Source organism: Perna viridis, chromosome 7 (assembly GCF_037379345.1).
Source record: "Perna viridis isolate PV_CMFRI_1.1 ecotype Kerala chromosome 7, ASM3737934v1, whole genome shotgun sequence".
In the NCBI taxonomy this organism is placed as follows: domain Eukaryota; kingdom Metazoa; phylum Mollusca; class Bivalvia; order Mytilida; family Mytilidae; genus Perna; species Perna viridis.
The window spans coordinates 28857717-28874188 of NC_142451.1; the positions used below are offsets into that span (position 1 = coordinate 28857717).

Here is a 16472-nt window from a genome sequence, read left to right on the forward strand (position 1 = left end):
AAGAACCAATTTTTAAAGTCCGAAGGGCTTCGATTTAGACCAGTATTACTGTATATTGCATCCGAGTTATGTTACAGCAAATTCAAGTTAAACATTACTCAGCCGAAGACTTTTTTTAAATTTCCAAGACATTTGTTTGTCATTTAAAATTCAAGTGACAGGTTGCAATGGTTTCAAACACATATACTGCGTTGATTTTCACAAAAAGTCGTAAGTGTGAAGTTGATCGTAAGTAATGACGCCACAACTGAAAATAGCATTGTGACATCATAATTTACAAAAAGTCGTAAGTGTGAAATTGACGTCCGATTTGTATTGATGGCAGGATTACTCACTCTAACACAATGACATACTATTAGTTGCATATTCAATGAAATATTTTGTAAACATTTGACTTGTTTTTCAAAGATAACTCCTCTACAACAGCTGCTTAAGAAATTGTTCACTTTATCCAATTTTATGGTCTTTTGTAGTAGTACATTATCTAGGTACAATTCACATATTTAGATACACTAAAATCAAATTGTTTGAATTCTAACAAAAGTTTTATTTTTAATTTGTAAAGACTTGTTGCGGTGCTTTGAAAACACACACTGAGCGATAGTTAATAAAAACTATTACTATAATAATATTGATATTATTATAATAACGCTATTGAGAGAGTGAGAGAATTCTTCTTTAAATGAATACAGACGACTAATGTCTTCTCTCGTTGTGTAATCCAATCCAATTGAAACAGGGGCATTGGCAACGTCACCGGCGATTTATGACTATCTAGAAATGATAGAGGTATTTTCATTGTCGACTTTTGAAATTGTCTATAAACTGATGCGCTTTACAGAAGAAATGGGCACTTATAATATACCACAATGAAATCTGAAATTCCTCATACTGATTAGAAAAAAAATAACCGTCTTTTCACTCATTCCGCTGAGCTTCACTCGTGCACAAAAAAAGGAATTTCTCAACATTCATATACGAAATCCCGGGTATTTAACAGGAACTCGCGATCGTGTAAGAGTCTATTCATCTCAGAAATCGAAGAGTAAGATTTCAACTTCTCCAACAAAGCTACGATACGTCATGATCATATAACGATTAATTTTGATGTTAGAACGTTACGGGTTTTATCTTATCCATGGGAAGCTAACATTGGTAATACTCAAAAAATCCTTGACGCAAATGTAAGAAATTAAGTAGTAGTCTTTGTAAGAATCATGAAAATTCTGGAATATGTTATACACACCAAAAAAGGCTACACATTTTTATTTTTGTCATTAAATTGCTTAATATGTCTATATGATGAAATGTATAATTATTTATTCCAATCTGTCTGCTCTTAGGGGATAATGCACCTTGAAAATCCAACAGTTTCTATGGTATTTTAGTGTCATTTTCAGAGTTATCGCCCTTAATTTTGATTTCTGCAGTGCATTCTATATAGTTGTTATCTCCTATAAACAAAGGTTGTATGAAAAGCCATATGTTACATTTTTTCTACTATTGCATTTTAAACAAAATATCAAAAATAAAAATAGTTAGGCTTTCAAAGCATGAATCACATTTTGCAAGATTATTATGATGAGTGCTACCTAATATCTTTGCCAAGAGTGTTCTTTTGTTACCAATGACTAAGCAGTACTAGTTTTACATGCAACTAAATATCATAACTATCATAACTTTGAAAACTTTTTTGCAGTTAACACAATATGCACTGGTAAATGTAATAAAAACTATAATGGAATATTTTAATGATCGTTTGGAATTTCAGACCACTTAGCCGGTATAAATTGCAAGGACAACGCATGAAACCACGTTTTGCTGAAAAACGCATATGTTCAACAGCTGTTATTTCTGAAATTAATTGTGTCCAAACATACGTTTCTGACAGTATGCACATCTCCGTGTGGTTATATTACATCCCACAAAGTTTAAAACAAGGCTGCAAGCGGCTTAAAAATAGTAAGAACAGAGGTGAAATATATATACTACCCTCAAACATTATTTTCAGGGGTATATAATAACGCATTCTGAATAGAACTATATATGTAACGTATACATTAACAAATATTAACAGAAGACAAATCCGCTTACTCTACCGGTGCATCTTGCTTATGCTCCCGGTTTTTAGTAAAGTCCAAGTTGCTCATTGTTACTCTGTATGTATAATTTTAGTTATTTTATGTTCTGTGTTGTGTTTGACAGTTTTCCATGTCTGGCCTTTGTCCCTGGATTACATTCTTTTGATTTCCGCTAGAATTTTGGTTCCCTTGATTACTCCTTCAACTTTAGAATTGTAATACTGATGTTAAATAAATACAAAAACACCCATTATAAATACTGCAAATTTTGATCTGCTGTACACGTGTTTGAAAAAGCAACCTCTCACCAACAGTATTAGAATCAAATGAATGGAAATAATTGTAAACAAGAAGTACTTAAAATAAGAACTATCGAAATAGGAGGGAAAATCGCCAAGGGGTTCTACCATGTACAGAAGGAATGAAGCCTCGGCGTTTAAGGTACTAGTATTTTGCTATTTTTAATACTGCAAATTTTGATAAATGATATAATTTTGGTTACTGTTGCCCTTTTCACAAAAATTCGTAAGAGTAAAATTAGTCGTAAGTTATGACATGACAATATTTTTATTTACTATGACGTCATAACTTACGACTAATTTTACTCTTACGACTTTTTTATGAAAAGGACCACAAATTGCTTATGATTTTGTGGTATTCAACTATTGACATGTATCCTGTGAAATGAAATTTGGAATTCTACAAGACACATTCATGGAGTTCTTTTGAAGTTTTATGTTACGAAGGCTAGTATTTTTTTATGAATAATTATGGTTCGCAATAAATTTTTCATGGTAAATATCGTTATTTGTCTGATATCACAAACAGTATTACAAATTCCAAAATAATCGAATTCAATAATGTTATTTGACGTAACATACATCAGCTAAAAGTTAGAAGTTGTCGAGAATTTCCGGTGCGTCGTTTACAAAAATAATAAATAGCAAGGAAAAATTATGAATATCATCATAAAGCAGCAGTTTCCCACGTTTAACGGTAATCATACGAGATGTTATAATTATACGGTCAATTTCCTGTTTTTGTTATTAGGAGATTTTTGGCACGCTCCTTTCTATTGTAGTTGTTGAAAACACACCATTCGTCCGAACGATTAAACAAATTAAGTGCCCATTTCTTCGTGACATAATCCCTGTTTGCATCAGTGCCTTTTGTATTTTATCTGTCAATTATCAGGAAATCTTGATCAAAGACCCAGGCATTCCAAAGCTATGACAACCTATTCCTTTCTGGGGAAAACCCAAAATTAACACGCAATTAATATTCTATGGAGTTTTTAGATCGTATGGTTTGCTAACCCATCAATGAACTTACCCCACAGTAGCAAAATATCGATAATAAACATTGTAGATGACGCTGCAGTCGCTCTAAGCTCTGTGGGAAAATTTCAACACAATCAAGAACTCAATTGACCAACTGTACTTTAAAACCTGGATTAATTATTAACTCAATTCTCGCTGCATGAATTCTTTCAATATTGCGTTCAAGAGGCGGTTTACGGAATAATTCAGGAAAGTTTTTCGATATCAAGTAATGCTTCACAAATCGAATATTAACACTGAGTATTTTACACGAATAACATTTCAATGCCTTTCAATTCAGTTAACCTTATTTGTTCCATCCAATATTTTTTTTCACTTTTAATTGTTTATTGTATATATATTTTTGTATTTTTTTTATTCAATGCGATTTGTAGCAAAGACAGAGAGGGGATAAACGTTTTGACGTGTAAAACTCCCTTTACCAAGATAAACAGTCGTCTAGAATTTTCAGAACAATGATTACATTTTTAATTGTTTTTCTTTATTTATTCTGCAAATAAGATTTGTTCCATTTTCAAAGATAGGTGAGTATTGGTCAAATCTGAAAGAGTAATCAAGAAAACCAAGATTCGAGCAGAAATCAAAAGGATATAATACAAAGACAAAGACCAGACAGGGAAAAAGAGACCCACAGAAACAAATAACGTGAAATAACCAAAATAACACGTAAAAAGAAACAAAAGCAAATGAGCAACTCGGATTCCACCAAAAACTGTGATAATGCACCAGGAACACTGGTAAAGTAAGCCTAGACTAAAAAAAAATATCAAGTCCGATGTAGACGAAAGAGTAAAGATGAACTATGATACATTTAACAAATCGGTTATAATAGTGCAGATAATTACACAGTAGGAACAAAAGGGTTCTCATGGTACAGATGAAAACATATTAAATTGATTGTTTGTGTCAAATGACCAAAAGAATATTTCAAGCTCCAAGCAGCGACATACATTCGTTTCCTCTCTTACTTATCGGTACATACAGGACTATTTAAAGTCATGGACATAAGACAGTCACATTTTATTTTAACATTGCGTTCTTCTCTGACGTTGAATGATTCTTGCATTTTATTAGAGGGCTATCTACACCGTTTAGAATTGAACGTGAGTTTAAAATATTTTCTGAAACGGCTGTCTGTATCGAACATGAGCTTGAAAATAACCCAAGAAAAATAAGATCAAGTGTAGACAGTATATGTGTTAGTAATTTAAGCTATCCACAGAAACGGTTAAATGTCTTATATAATTTTAGTAACGACTTTTATATGACTCAGTTGGGGGTCAAACCCTTGACATTTCACACTGGAAGAAAGGCAGCAAACAAGAAAACACTGAAACAGCTAATAAAATAGTTTCTTGTAGTCATGATACTCAATTGAAGTAAACTTAACTGATCTGACTTATTTCATTCGTTAAGACTATTAAGACAATTCTTATTGTTTTTTATCGTGAATGTGACCTGAAGCTGTTTAATGTATACCGAGGAGAAAAACAGGTTGTTACTATATTCCTTTGAAAAAAAAAATTCTTTATTTTGCAATGAAGACCCATATTATGATGACACTGATCACTCCATTCGAGGCTTACGATAGACGTGTAATTAAACTGGAATAGGTATATGACAGGCCGCAGAAATGGCTCGTGGAAGTGAAATCAATATGAAAGTAGCCATTAAATTGGTTTAAAAATAAAATATGCAATTTAATGACAAAGGAAAAATGAAAAAATAATAATAATCATTTACAGTATTTAGATCAGAAACGCTGAATTATTTAAAATTGACAACTGTTCACCTTTCTTACCTCGCCCTTTCAACTATCGTCTTTTTTCAATGAATTTACAAACGAAAGAAAAATGTATAAGTACGATGCTCGGTTGTAGGCTGAGCCTTACTCACATTATATATAACACAAAAGGTTGTGGTAAGTGTCAATGTTTAAAGATATTGTTTTTAGTTAGGAACAGTAACTTCCGACAAACATGCCTCAATATCGGCATAAAAACGAACAATGGAGCAGTTCAAATACGTCAATACCCCACTACATGACCTAAACGTGAACAAAGGAAACAAAAACGACCTATATACACAACATAGCGAACCGAATATTTTTTTACATATAAAACTGGGGATAAGGAAAAACAAGATGTACAAAACACAAAAACTATAGCACTAGCAATAGGAACTCCCTATAAAACTGGAGTGACATCAGTTGCTCCGGAAGAGTATTCCTGTTCCGTCAACGTTACCCGTATTATTGCAAATGAGTATAATTCGGTATTCGGCTAGCAACAATAATGCTGCTTCGTGTAACTTAGCAACTAAAACAAGATTTTAAATCAGACAACTAAGAACAACAAACGTGAATCGAAGTCGGAATTTGTTATTCAATTCATTCGTATAATTATAACATTTCTTATTTTGTAACAAAATAAAATCTAACAACGCCAAATGGCGTTTGTCCCTGGATCACATTCTTTTGATAGTGGAGTCCGAGTTGCTCATTTGCTTTTGTTACTTTGTATGTACGATTTTAGTTACTTTATGTTCTTTGTTGTGTATGTCGGTTTTCCATGTCTGGTCCTTGTCCCTGGATTAAATTCTATTGACTACCGCTATAACCTTGGTTCCCTTGATTACTCTTTCAAGAAGCAAACAGTGTACCATATCTTAATAGGTGTTCTTAAAACTTAAAGTTTGATTACTTCGTAACTTCAAGTACAAATGAAATAAATGCAGATACATGTATATAAAGAGATGTGTTATTACTTATATTGCCAAATTATCCCCACCCCCGCCTTTTCGGTCAAAGACATTCGCACTTACTTTTGTAATAACTAATCATATGCATGCAAATTCGTCCATACACTCGCTATGTGTCTATTGACCCATATAGAGAAATGATTTAAACGAATTTTTTTCGATAAGTTGAAAGATACATATCTTCAGGCGGGTATGCTGTCGTGTTTAGTCTGCTTTGTTTGTGTAGGTGGGTGTTAGAATCATTTACAACGTTCTTTAAACAATAAACATAGGTAAGAAATTCAAAAGAAAGTTAAAAAAAAAAGATGGTTATTACAAAATTAATACTGAGAATATATTACCTTTCACCAGCTGCTTCCACAAGCCCTCCTGAACAAGTAACTGCCATCTGAAAAGACAAGGAAACAAAGTGAGAATATGACCAAGCCTTCATATGGGGAAACCCAGAATATATATTTGTGCACAGAATAGAAATGATAAGAAAAAATCAGCTCAGTATTCGATCGTTAGATTAAAACTAAGTCAATTGATTAACTCAAGTATAGTTCTATCTAGAAATCATGCAGGGAGTGGTTGATCATTTAACCTTAAGTAGGTAGGATATATTTATGAGGGTGTCTATGGAAGATCAAGGCAGTGGGTAGCATGTGCATAATTCTGTTTCCAAACGGTCTCCATGCATTTGAGACACCAAACTCTTGTTGTTTCTAAACAAATATGTTGTTTTCTAATTTACTGCAATGGTGAGAACAAATGAAGGTACATAGAAAGTACTACCAACTTTAAAATAAAAAGAAATTACTCTTTGAACTGTGCATAATTTAGTTAGGGAACTTGGAACATAGAATGTTATAAACTTTTGATACAGAAAAAACCATGTTCTCTCTGCTAACATAATGAGTAAAACAATAAAATAAAAACATTTAGAAAATGGTGGGATTAAATATTTCCTGGGCACCCATATCATCGGCTTAGTTTCTGCATAGAGTGATTCCAGCGAAAATATGTTTTTGAAATATCTGAAATGTAAGAGTCAGTTGATGTGAAATTTGCATGATTTTAAAGTGGAACTTTACTTAAATGGAAAATGCATCACATAAAAACAACAATGGCAGTGTCAACTGGATAAATAACTTGGAAGAGTAAATTGATTTATAGAACAGTAAAAACAATGCCTGAACTGAAACTTGGATGGTTAATTCTTATCGTCTAACATGCAAAGAACACTGTAATAAAGAATTTATATGCCTTTATAGCAAAATTAACTGAGGATTAATATCATTTTTAATGGAAAGAGTAATGGCCAGTGTAAGTCATTGTATCCAATATGCGAATTCATTCGGGAGATTTCAATTCGACATGAAGATTATGAATGCTAGAAAAGGGAATGTGTAAAAAAATGAATTATTATTTAACGTCCATTTCCCGTGAAACACAAATATTTCGGAATTTCTTTTTAAATGTAGACTTGGAATTTGATATTATTTGGTTCTGTATATCTTGCACATGTGTGAACAAAACTCGCTGATATTTATGATTTAAATTCTTTTATCTAAATATGTAGCTTAACATCATTAGAAATTAAATATACGAAAATTGTCTTTCCGACAGGCCGTATAATTATATCTGAAGAAAAAAAAAGTTTTTGCAACAAAAATAAATTCTTACTAGATTTTTAGTAGACTAATGATACCAAATCAGACAGGTCACTTGACCCGGGTAATCTCCAACAATGACAGCAGTGTTTTGGGGTAAGGTATTCATTACGTGAATCACCAATCACAAAGCGATCAAAAGACAAATATGGAAGATCTTCAGCAATAAATACCAAAAGCTTAAAAACCGTGAAGTTCAAAGGTATACTTTGATCTCGTCTATCAATTTTCGGTAATTGAATAGACTGCTGTCGGTGCACTTTTATTAATCAATTAAGGAATTAGTACTAAGTATAAATCGTATTAAAAGTTAATACTTTTTTTTGCGATAGTTTTGTATATTGTGTCGTCGTGCCGTTATTTGATTTAGTATGTTTTTAAAAAAAAGTGTCATTATCGTTCTGTTGTGGATTTTATTACTTTTGTTGTCGGAGCCTGTCAGAACTTAAATGTATTTACCGGTGCACCTGGTCCATGCTCCCAGTTTTTAGTGGAGTCCGAGTTACTCATTTGCTTTTGTTGCTTTGTGTGTATGGTTTTAGTTACTTTATGTTCTTTGTTGTGTATGTCTGTTTTCCATGTCTGGTCTTTGTCGCTAGATTAGGTTCTTTTGATTACCGCTATAACCTTGGTTCCCTTGGTTACTCTTTAACCATCATTATCGTCGTCGTCATCCTTTAACTGTTACAACAACATTCTATACCTTTGCATTTGTTGTTAAATGAAATGAGTAAGACCAATCAAGAAACAAGAATAAATGCATCAACTGAACTCTTAAGTGTAAGTTTTTGTAAGAAGCAGGCAAAATGGGTAAAATCAGAAACATGCATTTCATAACCCCACCGATCTGAAAGATGCTTTCTGTGTTTGAGGTTTTTGACAGAGGTATCTGTCCATGAAATGTTCATTTTCAGTGGGTTTCAATAAAATTATAACTCAGTTTACTAAAAAGATGTGGAAATTTTTGTCTTTATTCCTTGATTCTGATGGTGGAATTAGTCAAATTAAACTTTCAAAATGGTGAGTTTTTCATACCATGATTTTTACAAAAACTTATACTTAATTTACGAGTTTCGTGTCTAACTGCTTTATTGATAAAGTCGGCGTACTCGTCAGATAAATATGATTTCTATTTATTTTTATTCCTATCAACAGAAGATCGTGATGCTTTTTACCGTATTAAAATCGGATCAACTTCGATGATGTAAAAAAAAATTATATATCATAATGCCGGGTTGCGGCAACACAAATTTCTTGACATCTCTTTTTTCAATATAAATCTTTTTCTTTGTGTACAATGCTTCTATGTGTGTCACGCAAAAAAAAAAACCGGGAAGTCCAGTATTAAAATTGTTGGCAGTAAAATGTCAATAGAAATGAAATATGGAGATGCTGTTTTAAAAAGACAATTTATTTGGGTAAGGCTTCAACATCCTAGATTAAAACAAATCATTAATACTTGAATAGTAGCTTTTTGTAAAATTTTAAATATTTTTATATTTACCGTTTCCTATTCTTGACATTAATATATTAAAAGTTCATAATCAATAGTACACTTCTTAATAGATTATCGGCAAAAACTTAAGTACGATCCTTTTATTTTCATTTAATTTGTTGTGTATAATGTACATTTAGCGTGTACGTAATTTCGACCTTGATCAACTTTTTTTGTTTTTTTAATATCACTACAAACAAAACAGAATACAACTCTTCTATCCTTTTTGTGAATTCATTTATCTAAAATATTGGGATGGGAGTGTGGTAAAGGATCGAAACACAACGATAACGATAATACGAATTTTTCACAAAAGATAAAATGAAATAAAATTGATATAAAAAAGAAAAAAATGAATTTTATCCTGAAATAACATCCTCAAAAGCAAAACTCGAATCAAAATTAAATGAGGGTAAAATCTTATTTTTCAGAGCGGAGTAAGAACGTCACAACAATAATACCTACCCTTCGCAAAAGCTCACCCGAAGCAGAAAATAAAACGGAAATCATTTCACAAACACCAATTTAACACAATCAAAGATAGTGTTTTGGTATTTTAATACATACATTAAATGATATATAAACCACTGAAATATTCTTAATTTGCGTATTCCTAAGACAAGTATTCTAAATAATAAGTACTATCTTTAAAAAAAAAAAGAAAGCCGACGCAGTGAAATTTGTCCTTTTTACTTATATTTTTCAACATTTTATTTAAGAAAATAACAAATGGCACGCTATTTCAATTTTCGATACAGTTTTTTTCGAACGCCACTAAGTTATCTGAATTTGGCCAATCGGGAAACAGAATTGCGAACAGGTGACTTGCGTTTCCATAGAAGAGTGTCTTTAAGGTCAAAGTGTAAAAAAGCGGAAATATACCGACTGCGTGGAAAAAAAAACAGCAATCCAACAAATACACAGAGAACCTATTGTCCTGGTTCCCGGGACTACGTTCCAGGTATTAGCTACTAGCAATGCACTCTCACGATTTGTATATGTGTAAGATACTGAATATTACGATCGGGAACCAGTCTAGAGAACCTAAAACTCGAATGTCACTCGGATTCAAACACACAGAAGAAAATACTTATATTCTATAAGTTAGCGGAGCAAGGAAATGGACATTTTCCAACGTCAAATCTAGATTTAAGGAGGTAGACCTAGGGTAAGGGACATAACTCATGAAATCGGTGTTATGTTTGTATTATATTCAATTTCACCAAAGCCTCTCAAGCTTTTGTTTGAAGCAGAATAAAATGAATCAAAGTTAGATGCTTACATAGGATTTATGTAAAATGCTGAATACAAACGTTTGAATGGTTTTTAAGAGTTGTGTCCCTTATCCTAGGTCTACCTCCTTAAGACCAAAAACCTTCAAATACGATCAAGTTATCTTTTTAAGTGCAGCTGTCACAAAAAAAATATGTTACAATAACAACTAGAAATCATGAAAATAATGTCTTAAGCATGTGTAGAAAAAACATAAAGAGTGACACTTTGAAATTTACGATGTTGTACAAGCATTCCAATAGATATTACAAAGAATATTGCATTGGAATTGCGAGTGCTCTCTTACTTTATTCAAGTGTTAAAACCATATACCAGCTTTTTCTTATTGAATATAATGATAACTAAATTCTTCAAGTACTGAATATCGGTAAAATACCGAAGCGTCAACAACTGGACAGGTCAGATACATCAGAACCGAAGTACATGGCCTGAACGTACAAACAGGAAAAAAAACAAGTACCATCTTTCAAAAAAGATAGCCGACGCAGTAAAATCGTACTTCTAAGTTTCTACATTTCTTTCAAGAAAATAACACAGAGCACGTTTTATCGAACACAATTTCAAATTTGCTCTATACCGTTTTTTGGTTTTTTTTGTGTTTTTGTTTTTGTTTTTTGTTTGTTTGTTTGTTTGTTTGTTTTTTGTTTTGTTTTGTTTTGGTTTTTTTTTAACGTCACTAACTTATCAGTATTTGGCCATTCGGGAAACAAATATTGCTATCAGGTGACTTGCGTTCACATAGAAGAGAGTCCTTAAGATCAAAGGGTAAAAAACGAAACTTCACCGCCAGCGTCGGAAAAACGACCTATATACACAGTGTAGACAAATGCATAAAATACAATTACTTATAAGATCTAAAGGTAAGGTTAACAAGACATTACATGAAAAAAATCTAAAGTGATAGCAGTATGAACACCCAAAAATAATATGAGTGACATTATGTGCTCCGGAACGGTCAGCATGTTCCGCCTCGCCAATGGCTGCCGTCATTTTGCAAGTGATATAATTGGGTATAAGTCTAGCTAGAGACAAAGAGGTTGCAACAAAAACAAAGGAGCGATTGATTTTTTTTAGCTGAAAAAGAAATGTATATGTACATGTTTTTGTATAACACTACTTCATTTTTTAGATGGCGTGAGAATAAACCTTGTCATTAACAAAACATCCTTAGCACACAGAAGCGCTGTATTTCAACGGATACCATTCATTTATTTTTCTCACATATAGTCAAACCCGGTAAACAATTATTAATTGGTTAAAACAAATTTGAGGCTTCACGTAACGAACAGTATCGGTTTTCCCACCGCATATCAGTATTAACTCGTGGGAAACTATAATCCGAACATAGCATTGGTTATTTTACTCCTTGACTTTAAGTTACTGTCCGGGTAGTAAATCATAGTTTATGATTAATGATAATGTCCGAAAATTATCTTCTGTACAGTAAAACAAATGTGACCTCTTGAAAAATTATTACTCAGGAGTCTAAACGGCATGTGATCTCCGGTGAACTTTTAATCAGTTATTAATGTTAAGAGTCAATCTCCGATCTTGTCATATTTTTTTTAACTTTTATAATTATGTCATTTGTTTCGGCCATGACGTGAGCAGCCAGACAGAACCACTAACGATGGCAATTTCAGTGTAATGCCGTTACTCTCCAGCTTATTGTATTTAATGTTACTTTTTAAGTAGCACTCCAAATAAGAATCATGCAAAATGTGATTCATGGTTAAAAAGCCTACATATTTTTATTTTATATTTTGTTTAAGATGTTATAGTAAACAGAAATTAACATATGGGTTTTCATATAACCCTTGTTCTCGGGAGATAAAAATTATTTAGTCGAATGAACTGTAGAATTCAAAATTAAGGGAAAAAACTATGTAAATGACACTAAAATACAATAGAATCTGTTGGATTTTCAATGCGGATTACCTATTAAGAGCAGACAGATTTGAACTAATGATTATACATTTCATCATACAGACCTAAAAAGCAACTTAACAACAAAAAATAAAAATGTGTAGTCTTTTTGGGGTGTATTACAGATTTTGCATGATTCTTATAAAGACTACGACTTGTTATCGAGTCCTTTCATATGTGTGCGACAAGCTGATGTTAAGTTCGTATCTCAATATTCGAGTCTCCATGATATTTTTAAGATTAAAAAAAAATTTCTGGTCTGTGCATGTGTCAGTCCGTTACGCTTTATGTTAAAGCGGGTCAGAAGAAGAATAATAAACATCTTATTGTGGTCAGAAGAAGAATAATAAACATCTTATTGTGGTATTTCTTTTATGGTTTTGATCAAATAGTGGATAGAATAGGACACATTCATTCATATCATAAAGAAAATTGGTCTCCGACAGATTTATCAAGTTAACAATATAAGTTTCAATTTTAACTTGCCGGACAACTTGATGATGGGATATGACGAACGGGTAGACGGAAGAAAATTTCTAAGAGAAATTTTCGGTCGCCATCGTCGGTAGGAGACTAAAACATATACAATTTAATAGCTTGACTTCGTACGACTTTCTTACTGGCAGACGACGGAAATGCTATGTCATCCTTCAACCGGACGTGGCAAAATTGTAGTCAGATTAATTGCTATACTACGGTCACCTTTATTTTTAAGAAATGCAGCAAAGTGTATTTTGTGTTTATTAGGTGTTTTTCTTTAATAGTTTATTTGGTTTTGTTTTTTTACTCTTCTTCCTTTGGTATAAACGTGAAAAACACAGTTAATGTGTGATAATTGAATGCAGTCGCTCCCATTTGTATAACATATCAATTCTGAAGTGGATATTTTATATTCAAAATAGTTAAAGACAGAAATGGCTGGGTTGCCGTCAAGTTGAAAATTACACCAGGTCGGAAAACAGGAAGAAGAAGTGCAACAGACCTATTTTCGCATCCCACGACATGGGACCCAGTATTATATTTGTGTACCAAATATTTAGAGGTTGTGACTTACAGTTGCTGAGAAATATGTTACGAAAATATTTTCCTCGCCTGACCGACCGACATTCACCATTATATAAGCCGATTTGCACGCGTGCAACCCGGTCAAAAATACTTGAAAAGTCATCAGCGATAACATGATACAAAAACATTGTTTTATCTGAAATGTTTTAAATATGGTCGATAACTATTTGTTTAACATTGGTATATAATTACAATGAAACCTGTCTAACTGGACCACGAATAAACAGAAAATCTGCGTAAACCAAACCCTGAATAACCCAAAAGTTTGTCTAAAACAGACACTGTTAAAAGTCCCTGTAAATCAATTCAAACGTATTTTGAACCTCGATAAACCAAACACCTGTCTAAACCAAACCTATTTTAAAGGTCAAAAGGGGTTCGGTTAAGACAGTTTTCACTGTAGTTGATAAAATATCTCATCTGCATTGGAATTTCAAATGATTTTGTCAACGTTGACAATTAGATTTAGGAGTGATTGTGTCATACAAAAATCAGGAAAGTCCAAACCTGGGTTCTTAATCATTTTCTTTTTTTTCAATGAACATTCGAATGAAATTACAAAAAGACGATCTTGAATGGAGTCAAACACGATGACATTTTAACCCCAAGATGCAATTGGATTTAATGAAACTTAATGGCAAAATTGTTTGCAGAACGCTTTATACGAGTCGCAGCATACTTTATTACTGAATACTAGTAGCAAAGTTTGACATCACATAAGTTTTTCGTTTTGTAAAGTAAGATAATTAAGTAATCTATTTACATGTTATACGGGTTATTTACTATTATACCACGTACAGTGAAACCTGTCTGAACCGAATTTCTTTTCTGAAGAAATTGTTTGATTTATACAGGTTCAAAATGTATTGAATTTGATAAGGAGGGACTTCAGAAGAAATCTGGTATGGACAGATCATCATTTTATTCAGGGTTCAGTTTTGACAGATTTCACTGTACATGAAAGATAGTAAAAGCAGAAGTACTAAAATCAAACATCAGAGTCCTCAAAGTCGCTAATCGTGAAATTTTCCATGCCACTGATTTTGGCTGACTTTCAACATCCGGAATGGCACGAATGCGGTATGCTCTAAAATAGGGTGACTTTCGCAAGAATCTTGGTTCCCTTGATATGATTACTTTTTCGTAACCGTCATTACCCGAATGTTTTCAATCAAAACAGCTGGTTACCAGGAATCAGATTAAATAACTGGTGATGGCTATATATGTATAGATAATGGGGCCCTGGTAATGTATATGACCTATATAGCCAATTGTAACGAGCCCCTGAGTCTGAATCGGAAACTGTGTAATGTTCAATGCTAACCGATCAATGTAAACTTCCTGTTCTCATACAAGCAAAAACAACTCACGTAGAACACATGTGTATGATATTTAAGAGGTACATTTTGATCTAATATGAAGCTAGAACTACAAACTGTAACAGCACCGGTCAGTAGCTTAATTTGGAGTAGTAAAATATAATTATTCAAATTATATGCGAATGTAAAGTACTGAAATTACGAGTGCAAGAATTCGCTAACAATATTAGCGACTTAAAAAAGCCTCAGAGACAAACTACAGTTAAAAAATTGTTTTTGCTATCGTGCGTGTAGTGATGCTAAGAAATTTATATACATCCTCGAAACAGTTCAATGTAGGTTTGAAAATGCACTAGCATATACCGATATGCTTTAACACCAAGACTGTATCTTCACTGGATAATGATAAAAGATCCTTATCATCAAATTTAGGTCTCAACAATTTCTTCTTAGAGGTTAAAATAATCTTTCCTTATACAATAAACGTTGTGGTGGCTGTATTATATCTTCATATGATCAGAAAGATCTTACTTCAAGCGTCGGGACAATGGTTGCTAAACAATATCTGACAAGAGTACAAGTAAGAATACTTTTGTTTTACCCTTCCAGATTTCGTTGGCTGAACATTTATTTCACAAGGGTAAGAATAATTTTGCCTTGCGCATCGGGAATTAGTTGGCAAAAATTGTATTGCCGCAATGGTTAACAAAGTATTTCTTTATAATCAGAATTAATATTTTGTACTTCAAAATTCTATAAAGCACATATCGAAAAGAATGATCTTGTATTCAACTTAACGCCTCGATCTAAATGTGTTATTAATTAAAAAAATGTAATTGCTTTGAACCACTTGTTGGTTTCACCCTAACACGGTATTGGTTTTCTCAGTAACATGCAGAATTTTACCGTGGGAAATAGTAATCCATACTCAGCAACTACAGTGATCGATTTTTAGTTTTATTTGGAATAAATCTAGTTGCCCACTTATGATGAAGAAATTTTCCAGTTTCTATTTTTGAACGTTGTTTTTATTTTGTCAATGTTATTTTGATATATGATATTCCCATATTTATTATAAAAATTGTTTTTTGCAGGAAAAGAAAGCGGATATTTAGTAGTGTCAGGGAATCACAAACATGATTAAGCGACTTATAATGGGTTTCATGATAGAACTTTTTTTATAAACTCTGAGTGCAATACGTGATTTTAAGCCAAAATTAAAATATTAAATTAAATATGAATGAGTTGGAAAACCTTAACTTTATTTGATTTTCACCATATCGTGTAAAATTTGTTTGTTAAAAGCATGAGACGATTGCTTATAGTAGTAAAATATATTCACTTGGGAAGGGAGCCATTTCTCCTATCTATAATTTACTCGTATCAGAGGATTAGGAAATACTTGACCTAAAAGCTAGGAAAACCCAGTATTATAGCATTCAGTTCTAATTCAAACATCAAGCGACAACAAAAATTGAAGAAAAGTAAACAAAATAGATGAATGAGAGAGTTCTTAAAAATGTTCATTCCCAGACCTT

At 32.5% G+C, this 16472-nt stretch overlaps 1 protein-coding gene across 1 annotated transcript in view; it reads right to left on the bottom strand.

Moving 5' to 3' along the window:
- The window catches only part of LOC148612165 (uncharacterized), an 85597-nt gene that overhangs the window by 56611 nt on the left and 12514 nt on the right, over positions 1-16472 (bottom strand). The window contains exon 2 of the mRNA XM_088593358.1: positions 6523-6569. The gene's annotated coding sequence lies outside the window, so the exon portion shown is untranslated. The remainder of the gene's footprint in view (positions 1-6522; positions 6570-16472) is intronic.